Raw genomic sequence first — 19,186 nt, 5'->3', positions numbered from 1 at the left:
TTTTGTTTTAGACAACAATTCATGCACTGTTAAACATGTTAAAGCAAGTTGCAAGTGAAAATCTATGTCTCTGACTGAGTTTGCATTACTGTGATTTGACCTCTCTGCTGGCTGAGATAAGCTCATTTTCAACGTCCAATTCAGAAAGTGATAAAAACAGATCCAGCCATAAAATGCATCATTCTTTTTTGTTTTAGACAACATTTCATGCACTGTTAAACATGTTAAAGCAAGTTGCAAGTGAAAATCTATGTCTCTGACTGAGTTTGCATTAATGTGATTTGACCTCTCTGCTGGCTGAGATAAGCTCATTTTCAACGTCCAATTCAGAAAGTGATAAAAACAGATCCAGCCAAAAAATGCATCATTCTTTTTTGTTTTAGACAACATTTCATGCACTGTTAAACATGTTAAAGCAAGTTGCAAGTGAAAATCTATGTCTCTGACTGAGTTTGCATTACTGTGATTTGACCTCTCTGCTGGCTGAGATAAGCTCATTTTCAACGTCCACTTCAGAAAGTGATAAAAACAGATCCAGCCATAAAATGCATCAATCTTTTTTGTTTTAGACAACAATTCATGCACTGTTAAACATGTTAAAGCAAGTTGCAGGTGAAAATCTATGTCTCTGACTGAGTTTGCATTACTGTGATTTGACCTCTCTGCTGGCTGAGATAAGCTCATTTTCAACGTCCAATTCAGAAAGTGATAAAAACAGATCCAGCCATAAAATGCATAATTCTTTTTTGTTTTAGACAACAATTCATGCACTGTTAAACATGTTAAAGCAAGTTGCAAGTGAAAATCTATGTCTCTGACTGAGTTTGCATTACTGTGATTTGACCTCTCTGCTGGCTGAAATAAGCTCATTTTCAACGTCCAATTCAGAAAGTGATAAAAACAGATCCAGCCATAAAATGCATCATTCTTTTTTGTTTTAGACAACATTTCATGCACTGTTAAACATGTTAAAGCAAGTTGCAAGTGAAAATCTATGTCTCTGACTGAGTTTGCATTACTGTGATTTGACCTCTCTGCTGGCTGAGATAAGCTCATTTTCAACGTCCACTTCAGAAAGTGATAAAAACAGATCCAGCCATAAAATGCATCATTGTTTTTTGTTTTAGACAACAATTCATGCACTGTTAAACATGTTAAAGCAAGTTGCAAGTGAAAATCTATGTCTCTGACTGATTTTGCATTACTGTGATTTGACCTCTCTGCTGGCTGAGATAAGCTCATTTTCAACGTCCAATTCAGAAAGTGATAAAAACAGATCCAGCCATAAAATGCATCATTCTTTTTTGTTTTAGACAACATTTCATGCACTGTTAAACATGTTAAAGCAAGTTGCAAGTGAAAATCTATGTCTCTGACTGAGTTTGCATTACTGTGATTTGACCTCTCTGCTGGCTGAGATAAGCTCATTTTCAACGTCCACTTCAGAAAGTGATAAAAACAGATCCAGCCATAAAATGCATCATTGTTTTTTGTTTTAGACAACAATTCATGCACTGTTAAACATGTTAAAGCAAGTTGCAAGTGAAAATCTATGTCTCTGACTGATTTTGCATTACTGTGATTTGACCTCTCTGCTGGCTGAGATAAGCTCATTTTCAACGTCCAATTCAGAAAGTGATAAAAACAGATCCAGCCATAAAATGCATCATTGTTTTTTGTTTTAGACAACAATTCATGCACTGTTAAACATGTTAAAGCAAGTTGCAAGTGAAAATCTATGTCTCTGACTGATTTTGCATTACTGTGATTTGACCTCTCTGCTGGCTGAGATAAGCTCATTTTCAACGTCCAATTCAGAAAGTGATAAAAACAGATCCAGCCATAAAATGCATCATTCTTTTTTGTTTTAGACAACAATTCATGCACTGTTAAACATGTTAAAGCAAGTTGCAAGTGAAAATCTATGTCTCTGACTGAGTTTGCATTACTGTGATTTGACCTCTCTGCTGGCTGAGATAAGCTCATTTTCAACGTCCAATTCAGAAAGTGATAAAAACAGATCCAGCCATAAAATGCATCATTCTTTTTTGTTTTAGACAACATTTCATGCACTGTTAAACATGTTAAAGCAAGTTGCAAGTGAAAATCTATGTCTCTGACTGAGTTTGCATTAATGTGATTTGACCTCTCTGCTGGCTGAGATAAGCTCATTTTCAACGTCCAATTCAGAAAGTGATAAAAACAGATCCAGCCAAAAAATGCATCATTCTTTTTTGTTTTAGACAACATTTCATGCACTGTTAAACATGTTAAAGCAAGTTGCAAGTGAAAATCTATGTCTCTGACTGAGTTTGCATTACTGTGATTTGACCTCTCTGCTGGCTGAGATAAGCTCATTTTCAACGTCCACTTCAGAAAGTGATAAAAACAGATCCAGCCATAAAATGCATCAATCTTTTTTGTTTTAGACAACAATTCATGCACTGTTAAACATGTTAAAGCAAGTTGCAGGTGAAAATCTATGTCTCTGACTGAGTTTGCATTACTGTGATTTGACCTCTCTGCTGGCTGAGATAAGCTCATTTTCAACGTCCAATTCAGAAAGTGATAAAAACAGATCCAGCCATAAAATGCATAATTCTTTTTTGTTTTAGACAACAATTCATGCACTGTTAAACATGTTAAAGCAAGTTGCAAGTGAAAATCTATGTCTCTGACTGAGTTTGCATTACTGTGATTTGACCTCTCTGCTGGCTGAAATAAGCTCATTTTCAACGTCCAATTCAGAAAGTGATAAAAACAGATCCAGCCATAAAATGCATCATTCTTTTTTGTTTTAGACAACATTTCATGCACTGTTAAACATGTTAAAGCAAGTTGCAAGTGAAAATCTATGTCTCTGACTGAGTTTGCATTACTGTGATTTGACCTCTCTGCTGGCTGAGATAAGCTCATTTTCAACGTCCACTTCAGAAAGTGATAAAAACAGATCCAGCCATAAAATGCATCATTGTTTTTTGTTTTAGACAACAATTCATGCACTGTTAAACATGTTAAAGCAAGTTGCAAGTGAAAATCTATGTCTCTGACTGATTTTGCATTACTGTGATTTGACCTCTCTGCTGGCTGAGATAAGCTCATTTTCAACGTCCAATTCAGAAAGTGATAAAAACAGATCCAGCCATAAAATGCATCATTCTTTTTTGTTTTAGACAACATTTCATGCACTGTTAAACATGTTAAAGCAAGTTGCAAGTGAAAATCTATGTCTCTGACTGAGTTTGCATTACTGTGATTTGACCTCTCTGCTGGCTGAGATAAGCTCATTTTCAACGTCCACTTCAGAAAGTGATAAAAACAGATCCAGCCATAAAATGCATCATTGTTTTTTGTTTTAGACAACAATTCATGCACTGTTAAACATGTTAAAGCAAGTTGCAAGTGAAAATCTATGTCTCTGACTGATTTTGCATTACTGTGATTTGACCTCTCTGCTGGCTGAGATAAGCTCATTTTCAACGTCCAATTCAGAAAGTGATAAAAACAGATCCAGCCATAAAATGCATCATTGTTTTTTGTTTTAGACAACAATTCATGCACTGTTAAACATGTTAAAGCAAGTTGCAAGTGAAAATCTATGTCTCTGACTGATTTTGCATTACTGTGATTTGACCTCTCTGCTGGCTGAGATAAGCTCATTTTCAACGTCCAATTCAGAAAGTGATAAAAACAGATCCAGCCATAAAATGCATCATTCTTTTTTGTATTAGACAACATTTCATGCACTGTTAAACATGTTAAAGCAAGTTGCAGGTGAAAATCTATGTCTCTGACTGAGTTTGCATTACTGTGATTTGACCTCTCTGCTGGCTGAGATAAGCTCATTTTCAACGTCCAATTCAGAATAGATAATAACAGATCCAGCCATAAAATGCATCATTCTTTTTTGTTTTAGACAACAATTCATGCACTGTTAAACATGTTAAAGCAAGTTGCAAGTGAAAATCTATGTCTCTGACTGAGTTTGCTTTACTGTGATTTAACCTCTCTGCTGGCTGAGATAAGCTCATTTTCAACGTCCAATTCAGAAAGTGATAAAAACAGATCCAGCTATAAAATGCATCATTCTTTTTTGTTTTAGACAACAATTCATGCACTGTTAAACATGTTAAAGCAAGTTGCAAGTGAAAATCTATGTCTCTGACTGAGTTTGCATTACTGTGATTTGACGTCTCTGCTGGCTGAGATAAGCTCATTTTCAACGTCCAATTCAGAAAGTGATAAAAACTGATCCAGCCATAAAATGCATCATTCTTTTTTGTTTTAGACAACAATTCATGCACTGTTAAACATGTTAAAGCAAGTTGCAAGTGAAAATCTATGTCTCTGACTGAGTTTGCATTACTGTGATTTGACCTCTCTGCTGGCTGAGATAAGCTCATTTTCAACGTCCACTTCAGAAAGTGATAAAAACAGATCCAGCCATAAAATGCATCATTCTTTTTTGTTTTAGACAACAATTCATGCACTGTTAAACATGTTAAAGCAAGTTGCAAGTGAAAATCTATGTCTCTGACTGAGTTTGCATTACTGTGATTTGACCTCTCTGCTGGCTGAGATAAGCTCATTTTCAACGTCCAATTCAGAATAGATAATAACAGATCCAGCCATAAAATGCATCATTCTTTTTTGTTTTAGACAACAATTCATGCACTGTTAAACATGTTAAAGCAAGTTGCAAGTGAAAATCTATGTCTCTGACTGAGTTTGCTTTACTGTGATTTGACCTCTCTGCTGGCTGAGATAAGCTCATTTTCAACGTATAATTCAGAAAGTGATAAAAACTGATCCAGCCATAAAATGCATCATTCTTTTTTGTTTTAGACAACAATTCATGCACTGTTAAACATGTTAAAGCAAGTTGCAAGTGAAAATCTATGTCTCTGACTGAGTTTGCATTACTGTGATTTGACGTCTCTGCTGGCTGAGATAAGCTCATTTTCAACGTCCAATTCAGAAAGTGATAAAAACTGATCCAGCCATAAAATGCATCATTCTTTTTTGTTTTAGACAACAATTCATGCACTGTTAAACATGTTAAAGCAAGTTGCAAGTGAAAATCTATGTCTCTGACTGAGTTTGCATTACTGTGATTTGACCTCTCTGCTGGCTGAGATAAGCTCATTTTCAACGTCCAATTCAGAAAGTGATAAAAACAGATCCAGCCATAAAATGCATCATTCTTTTTTGTTTTAGACAACAATTCATGCACTGTTAAACATGTTAAAGCAAGTTGCAAGTGAAAATCTATGTCTCTGACTGAGTTTGCATTACTGTGATTTGACCTCTCTGCTGGCTGAGATAAGCTCATTTTCAACGTCTAATTCAGAAAGTGATAAAAACTGATCCAGCCATAAAATGCATCATTCTTTTTTGTTTTAGACAACATTTCATGCACTGTTAAACATGTTAAAGCAAGTTGCAAGTGAAAATCTATGTCTCTGACTGAGTTTGCATTACTGTGATTTGACGTCTCTGCTGGCTGAGATAAGCTCATTTTCAACGTCCAATTCAGAAAGTGATAAAAACTGATCCAGCCATAAAATGCATCATTCTTTTTTGTTTTAGACAACAATTCATGCACTGTTAAACATGTTAAAGCAAGTTGCAAGTGAAAATCTATGTCTCTGACTGAGTTTGCATTACTGTGATTTGACCTCTCTGCTGGCTGAGATAAGCTCATTTTCAACGTCCAATTCAGAAAGTGATAAAAACAGATCCAGCCATAAAATGCATCATTCTTTTTTGTTTTAGACAACAATTCATGCACTGTTAAACATGTTAAAGCAAGTTGCAAGTGAAAATCTATGTCTCTGACTGAGTTTGCATTACTGTGATTTGACCTCTCTGCTGGCTGAGATAAGCTCATTTTCAACGTCTAATTCAGAAAGTGATAAAAACTGATCCAGCCATAAAATGCATCATTCTTTTTTGTTTTAGACAACATTTCATGCACTGTTAAACATGTTAAAGCAAGTTGAAAGTGAAAATCTATGTCTTTGACTGAGTTTGCATTACTGTGATTTGACCTCTCTGCTGGCTGAGATAAGCTCATTTTCAACGTCCAATTCAGAAAGTGATAAAAACAGATCCAGCCATAAAATGCATCATTCTTTTTTTGTTTTAGACAACAATTCATGCACTGTTAAACATGTTAAAGCAAGTTGCAAGTGAAAATCTATGTCTCTCACTGATTTTGCATTACTGTGATTTGACCTCTCTGCTGGCTGAGATAAGCTCATTTTCAACGTCCAATTCAGAAAGTGATAAAAACAGATCCAGCCATAAAATGCATCATTCTTTTTTGTTTTAGACAACAATTCATGCACTGTTAAACATGTTAAAGCAAGTTGCAAGTGAAAATCTATGTCTCTGACTGAGTTTGCATTACTGTGATTTGACCTCTCTGCTGGCTGAGATAAGCTCATTTTCAACGTCCAATTCAGAAAGTGATAAAAACTGATCCAGCCATAAAATGCATCATTCTTTTTTGTTTTAGACAACAATTCATGCACTGTTAAACATGTTAAAGCAAGTTGCAAGTGAAAATCTATGTCTCTGACTGAGTTTGCATTACTGTGATTTGACCTCTCTGCTGGCTGAGATGAGCTCATTTTCAACGTCCAATTCAGAAAGTGATAAAAACAGATCCAGCCATAAAATGCATCATTCTTTTTTGTTTTAGACAACATTTCATGCACTGTTAAACATGTTAAAGCAAGTTGCAAGTGAAAATCTATGTCTCTGACTGAGTTTGCATTACTGTGATTTGACCTCTCTGCTGGCTGAGATCAGCTCATTTTCAACGTCCAATTCAGAAAGTGATAAAAACAGATCCAGCCAAAAAATGCATCATTCTTTTTTGTTTTAGACAACATTTCATGCACTGTTAAACATGTTAAAGCAAGTTGCAAGTGAAAATCTATGTCTCTGACTGAGTTTGCATTACTGTGATTTGACCTCTCTGCTGGCTGAGATAAGCTCATTTTCAACGTCCACTTCAGAAAGTGATAAAAACAGATCCAGCCATAAAATGCATCATTCTTTTTTGTTTTAGACAACAATTCATGCACTGTTAAACATGTTAAAGCAAGTTGCAAGTGAAAATCTATGTCTCTGACTGAGTTTGCATTACTGTGATTTGACCTCTCTGCTGGCTGAGATAAGCTCATTTTCAACGTCCAATTCAGAAAGTGATAAAAACAGATCCAGCCATAAAATGCATCATTCTTTTTTGTTTTAGACAACATTTCATGCACTGTTAAACATGTTAAAGCAAGTTGCAAGTGAAAATCTATGTCTCTGACTGAGTTTGCATTAATGTGATTTGACCTCTCTGCTGGCTGAGATAAGCTCATTTTCAACGTCCAATTCAGAAAGTGATAAAAACAGATCCAGCCAAAAAATGCATCATTCTTTTTTGTTTTAGACAACATTTCATGCACTGTTAAACAGGTTAAAGCAAGTTGCAAGTGAAAATCTATGTCTCTGACTGAGTTTGCATTACTGTGATTTGACCTCTCTGCTGGCTGAGATAAGCTCATTTTCAACGTCCACTTCAGAAAGTGATAAAAACAGATCCAGCCATAAAATGCATCATTGTTTTTTGTTTTAGACAACAATTCATGCACTGTTAAACATGTTAAAGCAAGTTGCAAGTGAAAATCTATGTCTCTGACTGATTTTGCATTACTGTGATTTGACCTCTCTGCTGGCTGAGATAAGCTCATTTTCAACGTCCAATTCAGAAAGTGATAAAAACAGATCCAGCCATAAAATGCATAATTCTTTTTTGTTTTAGACAACAATTCATGCACTGTTAAACATGTTAAAGCAAGTTGCAAGTGAAAATCTATGTCTCTGACTGAGTTTGCATTACTGTGATTTGACCTCTCTGCTGGCTGAGATAAGCTCATTTTCAACGTCCAATTCAGAAAGTGATAAAAACAGATCCAGCCATAAAATGCATCATTCTTTTTTGTATTAGACAACATTTCATGCACTGTTAAACATGTTAAAGCAAGTTGCAGGTGAAAATCTATGTCTCTGACTGAGTTTGCATTACTGTGATTTGACCTCTCTGCTGGCTGAGATAAGCTCATTTTCAACGTCCAATTCAGAATAGATAATAACAGATCCAGCCATAAAATGCATCATTCTTTTTTGTTTTAGACAGCAATTCATGCACTGTTAAACATGTTAAAGCAAGTTGCAAGTGAAAATCTATGTCTCTGACTGAGTTTGCTTTACTGTGATTTAACCTCTCTGCTGGCTGAGATAAGCTCATTTTCAACGTCCAATTCAGAAAGTGATAAAAACAGATCCAGCCATAAAATGCATCATTCTTTTTTGTTTTAGACAACAATTCATGCACTGTTAAACATGTTAAAGCAAGTTGCAAGTGAAAATCTATGTCTCTGACTGAGTTTGCATTACTGTGATTTGACGTCTCTGCTGGCTGAGATAAGCTCATTTTCAACGTCCAATTCAGAAAGTGATAAAAACTGATCCAGCCATAAAATGCATCATTCTTTTTTGTTTTAGACAACAATTCATGCACTGTTAAACATGTTAAAGCAAGTTGCAAGTGAAAATCTATGTCTCTGACTGAGTTTGCATTACTGTGATTTGACCTCTCTGCTGGCTGAGATAAGCTCATTTTCAACGTCCACTTCAGAAAGTGATAAAAACAGATCCAGCCATAAAATGCATCATTCTTTTTTGTTTTAGACAACAATTCATGCACTGTTAAACATGTTAAAGCAAGTTGCAAGTGAAAATCTATGTCTCTGACTGAGTTTGCATTACTGTGATTTGACCTCTCTGCTGGCTGAGATAAGCTCATTTTCAACGTCCAATTCAGAATAGATAATAACAGATCCAGCCATAAAATGCATCATTCTTTTTTGTTTTAGACAACAATTCATGCACTGTTAAACATGTTAAAGCAAGTTGCAAGTGAAAATCTATGTCTCTGACTGAGTTTGCTTTACTGTGATTTGACCTCTCTGCTGGCTGAGATAAGCTCATTTTCAACGTATAATTCAGAAAGTGATAAAAACAGATCCAGCCATAAAATGCATCATTCTTTTTTGTTTTAGACAACAATTCATGCACTGTTAAACATGTTAAAGCAAGTTGCAAGTGAAAATCTATGTCTCTGACTGAGTTTGCATTACTGTGATTTGACGTCTCTGCTGGCTGAGATAAGCTCATTTTCAACGTCCAATTCAGAAAGTGATAAAAACTGATCCAGCCATAAAATGCATCATTCTTTTTTGTTTTAGACAACAATTCATGCACTGTTAAACATGTTAAAGCAAGTTGCAAGTGAAAATCTATGTCTCTGACTGAGTTTGCATTACTGTGATTTGACCTCTCTGCTGGCTGAGATAAGCTCATTTTCAACGTCCAATTCAGAATAGATAATAACAGATCCAGCCATAAAATGCATCATTCTTTTTTGTTTTAGACAACAATTCATGCACTGTTAAACATGTTAAAGCAAGTTGCAAGTGAAAATCTATGTCTCTGACTGAGTTTGCTTTACTGTGATTTGACCTCTCTGCTGGCTGAGATAAGCTCATTTTCAACGTATAATTCAGAAAGTGATAAAAACAGATCCAGCCATAAAATGCATCATTCTTTTTTGTTTTAGACAACAATTCATGCACTGTTAAACATGTTAAAGCAAGTTGCAAGTGAAAATCTATGTCTCTGACTGAGTTTGCATTACTGTGATTTGACGTCTCTGCTGGCTGAGATAAGCTCATTTTCAACGTCCAATTCAGAAAGTGATAAAAACTGATCCAGCCATAAAATGCATCATTCTTTTTTGTTTTAGACAACAATTCATGCACTGTTAAACATGTTAAAGCAAGTTGCAAGTGAAAATCTATGTCTCTGACTGAGTTTGCATTACTGTGATTTGACCTCTCTGCTGGCTGAGATAAGCTCATTTTCAACGTCCAATTCAGAAAGTGATAAAAACAGATCCAGCCATAAAATGCATCATTCTTTTTTGTTTTAGACAACAATTCATGCACTGTTAAACATTTTAAAGCAAGTTGCAAGTGAAAATCTATGTCTCTGACTGAGTTTGCATTACTGTGATTTGACCTCTCTGCTGGCTGAGATAAGCTCATTTTCAACGTCTAATTCAGAAAGTGATAAAAACTGATCCAGCCATAAAATGCATCATTCTTTTTTGTTTTAGACAACATTTCATGCACTGTTAAACATGTTAAAGCAAGTTGAAAGTGAAAATCTATGTCTCTGACTGAGTTTGCATTACTGTGATTTGACCTCTCTGCTGGCTGAGATAAGCTCATTTTCAACGTCCAATTCAGAAAGTGATAAAAACAGATCCAGCCATAAAATGCATCATTCTTTTTTTGTTTTAGACAACAATTCATGCACTGTTAAACATGTTAAAGCAAGTTGCAAGTGAAAATCTATGTCTCTGACTGAGTTTGCATTACTGTGATTTGACCTCTCTGCTGGCTGAGATAAGCTCATTTTCAACGTCCAATTCAGAAAGTGATAAAAACAGATCCAGCCATAAAATGCATAATTCTTTTTTGTTTTAGACAACAATTCATGCACTGTTAAACATGTTAAAGCAAGTTGCAAGTGAAAATCTATGTCTCTGACTGAGTTTGCATTACTGTGATTTGACCTCTCTGCTGGCTGAGATAAGCTCATTTTCATTGTCCAATTCAGAAAGTGATAAAAACTGATCCAGCCATAAAATGCATCATTCTTTTTTGTTTTAGACAACAATTCATGCACTGTTAAACATGTTAAAGCAAGTTGCAAGTGAAAATCTATGTCTCTGACTGAGTTTGCATTACTGTGATTTGACCTCTCTGCTGGCTGAGATGAGCTCATTTTCAACGTCCAATTCAGAAAGTGATAAAAACAGATCCAGCCATAAAATGCATCATTCTTTTTTGTTTTAGACAACATTTCATGCACTGTTAAACATGTTAAAGCAAGTTGCAAGTGAAAATCTATGTCTCTGACTGAGTTTGCATTACTGTGATTTGACCTCTCTGCTGGCTGAGATAAGCTCATTTTCAACGTCCAATTCAGAAAGTGATAAAAACAGATCCAGCCAAAAAATGCATCATTCTTTTTTGTTTTAGACAACATTTCATGCACTGTTAAACATGTTAAAGCAAGTTGCAAGTGAAAATCTATGTCTCTGACTGAGTTTGCATTACTGTGATTTGACCTCTCTGCTGGCTGAGATAAGCTCATTTTCAACGTCCACTTCAGAAAGTGATAAAAACAGATCCAGCCATAAAATGCATCATTCTTTTTTGTTTTAGACAACAATTCATGCACTGTTAAACATGTTAAAGCAAGTTGCAAGTGAAAATCTATGTCTCTGACTGAGTTTGCATTACTGTGATTTGACCTCTCTGCTGGCTGAGATAAGCTCATTTTCAACGTCCAATTCAGAAAGTGATAAAAACAGATCCAGCCATAAAATGCATCATTCTTTTTTGTTTTAGACAACATTTCATGCACTGTTAAACATGTTAAAGCAAGTTGCAAGTGAAAATCTATGTCTCTGACTGAGTTTGCATTAATGTGATTTGACCTCTCTGCTGGCTGAGATAAGCTCATTTTCAACGTCCAATTCAGAAAGTGATAAAAACAGATCCAGCCAAAAAATGCATCATTTCCTTTTTGTTTTAGACAACATTTCATGCACTGTTAAACATGTTAAAGCAAGTTGCAAGTGAAAATCTATGTCTCTGACTGAGTTTGCATTACTGTGATTTGACCTCTCTGCTGGCTGAGATAAGCTCATTTTCAATGTCCACTTCAGAAAGTGATAAAAACAGATCCAGCCATAAAATGCATCAATCTTTTTTGTTTTAGACAACAATTCATGCACTGTTAAACATGTTAAAGCAAGTTGCAAGTGAAAATCTATGTCTCTGACTGAGTTTGCATTACTGTGATTTGACCTCTCTGCTGGCTGAGATAAGCTCATTTTCAACGTCCAATTCAGAAAGTGATAAAATTAGATCCAGCCATAAAATGCATAATTCTTTTTTGTTTTAGACAACAATTCATGCACTGTTAAACATGTTAAAGCAAGTTGCAAGTGAAAATCTATGTCTCTGACTGAGTTTGCATTACTGTGATTTGACCTCTCTGCTGGCTGAAATAAGCTCATTTTCAACGTCCAATTCAGAAAGTGATAAAAACAGATCCAGCCATAAAATGCATCATTCTTTTTTGTTTTAGACAACATTTCATGCACTGTTAAACATGTTAAAGCAAGTTGCAAGTGAAAATCTATGTCTCTGACTGAGTTTGCATTACTGTGATTTGACCTCTCTGCTGGCTGAGATAAGCTCATTTTCAACGTCCACTTCAGAAAGTGATAAAAACAGATCCAGCCATAAAATGCATCATTGTTTTTTGTTTTAGACAACAATTCATGCACTGTTAAACATGTTAAAGCAAGTTGCAAGTGAAAATCTATGTCTCTGACTGATTTTGCATTACTGTGATTTGACCTCTCTGCTGGCTGAGATAAGCTCATTTTCAACGTCCAATTCAGAAAGTGATAAAAACAGATCCAGCCATAAAATGCATCATTCTTTTTTGTTTTAGACAACAATTCATGCACTGTTAAACATGTTAAAGCAAGTTGCAAGTGAAAATCTATGTCTCTGACTGAGTTTGCATTACTGTGATTTGACCTCTCTGCTGGCTGAGATAAGCTCATTTTCAACGTCCAATTCAGAAAGTGATAAAAACAGATCCAGCCATAAAATGCATCATTCTTTTTTGTATTAGACAACATTTCATGCACTGTTAAACATGTTAAAGCAAGTTGCAGGTGAAAATCTATGTCTCTGACTGAGTTTGCATTACTGTGATTTGACCTCTCTGCTGGCTGAGATAAGCTCATTTTCAACGTCCAATTCAGAATAGATAATAACAGATCCAGCCATAAAATGCATCATTCTTTTTTGTTTTAGACAACAATTCATGCACTGTTAAACATGTTAAAGCAAGTTGCAAGTGAAAATCTATGTCTCTGACTGAGTTTGCTTTACTGTGATTTGACCTCTCTGCTGGCTGAGATAAGCTCATTTTCAACGTCCAATTCAGAAAGTGATAAAAACAGATCCAGCCATAAAATGCATCATTCTTTTTTGTTTTAGACAACAATTCATGCACTGTTAAACATGTTAAAGCAAGTTGCAAGTGAAAATCTATGTCTCTGACTGAGTTTGCATTACTGTGATTTGACGTCTCTGCTGGCTGAGATAAGCTCATTTTCAACGTCCAATTCAGAAAGTGATAAAAACAGATCCAGCCATAAAATGCATCATTCTTTTTTGTTTTAGACAACAATTCATGCACTGTTAAACATGTTAAAGCAAGTTGCAAGTGAAAATCTATGTCTCTGACTGAGTTTGCATTACTGTGATTTGACCTCTCTGCTGGCTGAGATAAGCTCATTTTCAACGTCCAATTCAGAAAGTGATAAAAACAGATCCAGCCATAAAATGCATCATTCTTTTTTGTATTAGACAACATTTCATGCACTGTTAAACATGTTAAAGCAAGTTGCAGGTGAAAATCTATGTCTCTGACTGAGTTTGCATTACTGTGATTTGACCTCTCTGCTGGCTGAGATAAGCTCATTTTCAACGTCCAATTCAGAATAGATAATAACAGATCCAGCCATAAAATGCATCATTCTTTTTTGTTTTAGACAGCAATTCATGCACTGTTAAACATGTTAAAGCAAGTTGCAAGTGAAAATCTATGTCTCTGACTGAGTTTGCTTTACTGTGATTTAACCTCTCTGCTGGCTGAGATAAGCTCATTTTCAACGTCCAATTCAGAAAGTGATAAAAACAGATCCAGCCATAAAATGCATCATTCTTTTTTGTTTTAGACAACAATTCATGCACTGTTAAACATGTTAAAGCAAGTTGCAAGTGAAAATCTATGTCTCTGACTGAGTTTGCATTACTGTGATTTGACGTCTCTGCTGGCTGAGATAAGCTCATTTTCAACGTCCAATTCAGAAAGTGATAAAAACTGATCCAGCCATAAAATGCATCATTCTTTTTTGTTTTAGACAACAATTCATGCACTGTTAAACATGTTAAAGCAAGTTGCAAGTGAAAATCTATGTCTCTGACTGAGTTTGCATTACTGTGATTTGACCTCTCTGCTGGCTGAGATAAGCTCATTTTCAATGTCCACTTCAGAAAGTGATAAAAACAGATCCAGCCATAAAATGCATCATTCTTTTTTGTTTTAGACAACAATTCATGCACTGTTAAACATGTTAAAGCAAGTTGCAAGTGAAAATCTATGTCTCTGACTGAGTTTGCATTACTGTGATTTGACCTCTCTGCTGGCTGAGATAAGCTCATTTTCAACGTCCAATTCAGAATAGATAATAACAGATCCAGCCATAAAATGCATCATTCTTTTTTGTTTTAGACAACAATTCATGCACTGTTAAACATGTTAAAGCAAGTTGCAAGTGAAAATCTATGTCTCTGACTGAGTTTGCTTTACTGTGATTTGACCTCTCTGCTGGCTGAGATAAGCTCATTTTCAACGTATAATTCAGAAAGTGATAAAAACAGATCCAGCCATAAAATGCATCATTCTTTTTTGTTTTAGACAACAATTCATGCACTGTTAAACATGTTAAAGCAAGTTGCAAGTGAAAATCTATGTCTCTGACTGAGTTTGCATTACTGTGATTTGACGTCTCTGCTGGCTGAGATAAGCTCATTTTCAACGTCCAATTCAGAAAGTGATAAAAACTGATCCAGCCATAAAATGCATCATTCTTTTTTGTTTTAGACAACAATTCATGCACTGTTAAACATGTTAAAGCAAGTTGCAAGTGAAAATCTATGTCTCTGACTGAGTTTGCATTACTGTGATTTGACCTCTCTGCTGGCTGAGATAAGCTCATTTTCAACGTCCAATTCAGAAAGTGATAAAAACAGATCCAGCCATAAAATGCATCATTCTTTTTTGTTTTAGACAACAATTCATGCACTGTTAAACATGTTAAAGCAAGTTGCAAGTGAAAATCTATGTCTCTGACTGAGTTTGCATTACTGTGATTTGACCTCTCTGCTGGCTGAGATAAGCTCATTTTCAACGTCTAATTCAGAAAGTGATAAAAACTGATCCAGCCATAAAATGCATCATTCTTTTTTGTTTTAGACAACATTTCATGCACTGTTAAACATGTTAAAGCAAGTTGAAAGTGAAAATCTATGTCTCTGACTGAGTTTGCATTACTGTGATTTGACCTCTCTGCTGGCTGAGATAAGCTCATTTTCAACGTCCAATTCAGAAAGTGATAAAAACAGATCCAGCCATAAAATGCATCATTCTTTTTTTGTTTTAGACAACAATTCATGCACTGTTAAACATGTTAAAGCAAGTTGCAAGTGAAAATCTATGTCTCTGACTGAGTTTGCATTACTGTGATTTGACCTCTCTGCTGGCTGAGATAAGCTCATTTTCAACGTCCAATTCAGAAAGTGATAAAAACAGATCCAGCCATAAAATGCATAATTCTTTTTTGTTTTAGACAACAATTCATGCACTGTTAAACATGTTAAAGCAAGTTGCAAGTGAAAATCTATGTCTCTGACTGAGTTTGCATTACTGTGATTTGACCTCTCTGCTGGCTGAGATAAGCTCATTTTCAACGTCCAATTCAGAAAGTGATAAAAACTGATCCAGCCATAAAATGCATCATTCTTTTTTGTTTTAGACAACAATTCATGCACTGTTAAACATGTTAAAGCAAGTTGCAAGTGAAAATCTATGTCTCTGACTGAGTTTGCATTACTGTGATTTGACCTCTCTGCTGGCTGAGATGAGCTCATTTTCAACGTCCAATTCAGAAAGTGATAAAAACAGATCCAGCCATAAAATGCATCATTCTTTTTTGTTTTAGACAACATTTCATGCACTGTTAAACATGTTAAAGCAAGTTGCAAGTGAAAATCTATGTCTCTGACTGAGTTTGCATTACTGTGATTTGACCTCTCTGCTGGCTGAGATAAGCTCATTTTCAACGTCCAATTCAGAAAGTGATAAAAACAGATCCAGCCAAAAAATGCATCATTCTTTTTTGTTTTAGACAACATTTCATGCACTGTTAAACATGTTAAAGCAAGTTGCAAGTGAAAATCTATGTCTCTGACTGAGTTTGCATTACTGTGATTTGACCTCTCTGCTGGCTGAGATAAGCTCATTTTCAACGTCCACTTCAGAAAGTGATAAAAACAGATCCAGCCATAAAATGCATCATTCTTTTTTGTTTTAGACAACAATTCATGCACTGTTAAACATGTTAAAGCAAGTTGCAAGTGAAAATCTATGTCTCTGACTGAGTTTGCATTACTGTGATTTGACCTCTCTGCTGGCTGAGATAAGCTCATTTTCAACGTCCAATTCAGAAAGTGATAAAAACAGATCCAGCCATAAAATGCATCATTCTTTTTTGTTTTAGACAACATTTCATGCACTGTTAAACATGTTAAAGCAAGTTGCAAGTGAAAATCTATGTCTCTGACTGAGTTTGCATTAATGTGATTTGACCTCTCTGCTGGCTGAGATAAGCTCATTTTCAACGTCCAATTCAGAAAGTGATAAAAACAGATCCAGCCAAAAAATGCATCATTCTTTTTTGTTTTAGACAACATTTCATGCACTGTTAAACATGTTAAAGCAAGTTGCAAGTGAAAATCTATGTCTCTGACTGAGTTTGCATTACTGTGATTTGACCTCTCTGCTGGCTGAGATAAGCTCATTTTCAACGTCCACTTCAGAAAGTGATAAAAACAGATCCAGCCTTAAAATGCATCAATCTTTTTTGTTTTAGACAACAATTCATGCACTGTTAAACATGTTAAAGCAAGTTGCAAGTGAAAATCTATGTCTCTGACTGAGTTTGCATTACTGTGATTTGACCTCTCTGCTGGCTGAGATAAGCTCATTTTCAACGTCCAATTCAGAAAGTGATAAAAACAGATCCAGCCATAAAATGCATAATTCTTTTTTGTTTTAGACAACAATTCATGCACTGTTAAACATGTTAAAGCAAGTTGCAAGTGAAAATCTATGTCTCTGACTGAGTTTGCATTACTGTGATTTGACCTCTCTGCTGGCTGAAATAAGCTCATTTTCAACGTCCAATTCAGAAAGTGATAAAAACAGATCCAGCCATAAAATGCATCATTCTTTTTTGTTTTAGACAACATTTCATGCACTGTTAAACATGTTAAAGCAAGTTGCAAGTGAAAATCTATGTCTCTGACTGAGTTTGCATTACTGTGATTTGACCTCTCTGCTGGCTGAGATAAGCTCATTTTCAACGTCCACTTCAGAAAGTGATAAAAACAGATCCAGCCATAAAATGCATCATTGTTTTTTGTTTTAGACAACAATTCATGCACTGTTAAACATGTTAAAGCAAGTTGCAAGTGAAAATCTATGTCTCTGACTGATTTTGCATTACTGTGATTTGACCTCTCTGCTGGCTGAGATAAGCTCATTTTCAACGTCCAATTCAGAAAGTGATAAAAACAGATCCAGCCATAAAATGCATCATTCTTTTTTGTTTTAGACAACAATTCATGCACTGTTAAACATGTTAAAGCAAGTTGCAAGTGAAAATCTATGTCTCTGACTGAGTTTGCATTACTGTGATTTGACCTCTCTGCTGGCTGAGATAAGCTCATTTTCAACGTCTAATTCAGAAAGTGATAAAAACTGATCCAGCCATAAAATGCATCATTCTTTTTTGTTTTAGACAACATTTCATGCACTGTTAAACATGTTAAAGCAAGTTGAAAGTGAAAATCTATGTCTCTGACTGAGTTTGCATTACTGTGATTTGACCTCTCTGCTGGCTGAGATAAGCTCATTTTCAACGTCCAATTCAGAAAGTGATAAAAACAGATCCAGCCATAAAATGCATCATTCTTTTTTTGTTTTAGACAACAATTCATGCACTGTTAAACATGTTAAAGCAAGTTGCAAGTGAAAATCTATGTCTCTGACTGAGTTTGCATTACTGTGATTTGACCTCTCTGCTGGCTGAGATAAGCTCATTTTCAACGTCCAATTCAGAAAGTGATAAAAACAGATCCAGCCATAAAATGCATAATTCTTTTTTGTTTTAGACAACAATTCATGCACTGTTAAACATGTTAAAGCAAGTTGCAAGTGAAAATCTATGTCTCTGACTGAGTTTGCATTACTGTGATTTGACCTCTCTGCTGGCTGAGATAAGCTCATTTTCAACGTCCAATTCAGAAAGTGATAAAAACTGATCCAGCCATAAAATGCATCATTCTTTTTTGTTTTAGACAACAATTCATGCACTGTTAAACATGTTAAAGCAAGTTGCAAGTGAAAATCTATGTCTCTGACTGAGTTTGCATTACTGTGATTTGACCTCTCTGCTGGCTGAGATGAGCTCATTTTCAACGTCCAATTCAGAAAGTGATAAAAACAGATCCAGCCATAAAATGCATCATTCTTTTTTGTTTTAGACAACATTTCATGCACTGTTAAACATGTTAAAGCAAGTTGCAAGTGAAAATCTATGTCTCTGACTGAGTTTGCATTACTGTGATTTGACCTCTCTGCTGGCTGAGATAAGCTCATTTTCAACGTCCAATTCAGAAAGTGATAAAAACAGATCCAGCCAAAAAATGCATCATTCTTTTTTGTTTTAGACAACATTTCATGCACTGTTAAACATGTTAAAGCAAGTTGCAAGTGAAAATCTATGTCTCTGACTGAGTTTGCATTACTGTGATTTGACCTCTCTGCTGGCTGAGATAAGCTCATTTTCAACGTCCACTTCAGAAAGTGATAAAAACAGATCCAGCCATAAAATGCATCATTCTTTTTTGTTTTAGACAACAATTCATGCACTGTTAAACATGTTAAAGCAAGTTGCAAGTGAAAATCTATGTCTCTGACTGAGTTTGCATTACTGTGATTTGACCTCTCTGCTGGCTGAGATAAGCTCATTTTCAACGTCCAATTCAGAAAGTGATAAAAACAGATCCAGCCATAAAATGCATCATTCTTTTTTGTTTTAGACAACATTTCATGCACTGTT

Source organism: Danio rerio, chromosome 23 (assembly GCF_052040795.2).
Source record: "Danio rerio strain M-AB ecotype USA chromosome 23, GRCz13ab, whole genome shotgun sequence".
NCBI classification, from domain to species: domain Eukaryota; kingdom Metazoa; phylum Chordata; class Actinopteri; order Cypriniformes; family Danionidae; genus Danio; species Danio rerio.
The sequence above is the reverse complement of the archived record's forward strand: the minus strand, read 5'-3'. Positions refer to the sequence as shown.